The sequence below is a fragment of the Petaurus breviceps genome, unplaced genomic scaffold, assembly GCF_028583685.1.
Source record: "Petaurus breviceps papuanus isolate PSGF00001 unplaced genomic scaffold, PetGlider_PUasm1.0 176, whole genome shotgun sequence".
Taxonomy (NCBI): Eukaryota; Metazoa; Chordata; class Mammalia; order Diprotodontia; family Petauridae; genus Petaurus; species Petaurus breviceps.
The window spans coordinates 11,465,172-11,467,137 of NW_027185771.1; positions in this window are offsets into that span (position 1 = coordinate 11,465,172).

Below are 1,966 nucleotides of genomic sequence, written 5' to 3' on the forward strand. Positions count from 1 at the left end.
ACTCTTGGTCCCCCCCATGTGGTGTTTTCTTTACAGCAAAGATACTGGAGAGGTTGGTCATTTCCTTCTCCAGCTCATTTTATAGATGAGAAAACTGAGGCAAACAGTGAAGTGATTTGCCCAGGGTCACACAGCTAGTGTCAGATTTGAACTCACAAAGATGAGTCTAGCTGACTCCATGCCCAACACTCTATCCACTGAGCCACTCACTGTCATTTTAGGTTGCTAAAACTGAGGCCCAGAAAAATTAGCCCATAAATGTGGTCATCCCCAAAGCTTAGTCCTAGGTCTTCCTCTTTTGTCTCTACTCTCTCTCCCTTAGTGAGCTCATCAGCATCCATGGATTCAGTTATACTTAGGAAGATAACTCCCAAATCCATCTTCTATTCACTTTATCTATTATAGCTGTCCTATAGGAGGGAGTTATAGAAGGATAGACCCCAATAGAAGGAAGTTAGGAGAAAGGGGCGAGAGTAATTGTAACACAAAAAAAGCATCAATGAAACATTTTTTTAAAAAAAAATACACAAGAGAGCAGAAGGAAGTTCAGAAGGAGACGAACAGGGCAGTTAAAATTACCAATTGAATTCTGTATATAATTTTATGTTCTTATTTGTTTAAATTTCACTTCCCCCTCCTGGACTCAATGAGGAATGAGGCCTAGAGGTTCCCAAGTGCAGCTGATACCAAGCCAGATTCTCCTTTCTCCTGGGGCCATGAGGCCCCCATGCAGAGCTCAGGCTAAGTGAAACTGCCTCCCCCCTCCCTGCCAAGGCCTCCTTCCTCTTTTCCTCTCCTTCCCCACTTTTTCTTGGAGGAACCCAGAATACCTTCCCCTTAGACCCAATGTCACCTTCCTAATGATGCTGGACTGCTCCTGTGGGGAAGATAGCCCACTATATTCTAAGAAGTCTAAGGCCTTGCCATATGCCTTAACGTGCTCCCTTCTGTATGTGTCTTTTCAAATAAGAATGTGCACCCTTGAGAGCATGAACTATGTTCTATTTGTATTCATTGCTCTTAATAAACACTTTCCTAGGGGTGGCAAGGTGGCGCAGTGAGTAAAGAGCTGGCCCTGGAGTCAGGAGGACCCGAGTTCGGTTCCGGCCTGAGACACTTAACACCCACACAAAAATACTAGCCGTGTAACCTTGGGCAAGTTACTTAACCCCAATTGCCCTCCAAAAAGCAAAAATAAATAAATAAATAAACACTTTCCTATTCATTGATACAGAAATGCTCATGCCAATTGTTTGCCAGGTCCATAAATTGTTATGCAAACCTTCCAAAAAAATTACTATATGTAGCCTTTTATTGACTTGCCTAATGTACATACCCTCCCTCACCTTCACCTTTTAGGAATCCTCAGTTTTCTCAAAAATTCACCTCTAATGTAAGAACTTTACTTGATTTCATCCAGCTACCAATGAGGCCCCCCCCCCCCCAAAAAATCTTGTATTTCTGTATATGCTTATATCTATATGTCATCTCCTAAGAGGTGCAGTAGATAGAGCACTGGGCCTGGAGTTGGGATGTGAGTTCAAATTCAGCCTCACACACTTACTTGCTGTATACCCCTGGGCAAGTCATTCAATTTCTGTCTGCCTCAGTTTCCTCAATTATAAAATGGAGGCAAAAATAGCACCTACTGTCCAGGGTTGTTTTGAAACTCAAATGAAACAGATATCTGTAAAATGCTGAGCACAATGAACACAGAGTAGGGGCCTAATAATTACTTTTCCCCTTCCCTCTCCCCTCAGGAATCTTTCATTTATATCTCCATAACACTAGGAACTAGCATAGTACCTGGGACATGGTAGAAACTTAATAAATGCCTGGATCCCACCTTTAAGACAGACAGACAGAAGAACAGACAGAAGGATATACAGATAGATGGATGGATGGATAGATAGATAGATGATAGATAGATAGATAGATAGATAGATAGATAGATAGATAGATAGAT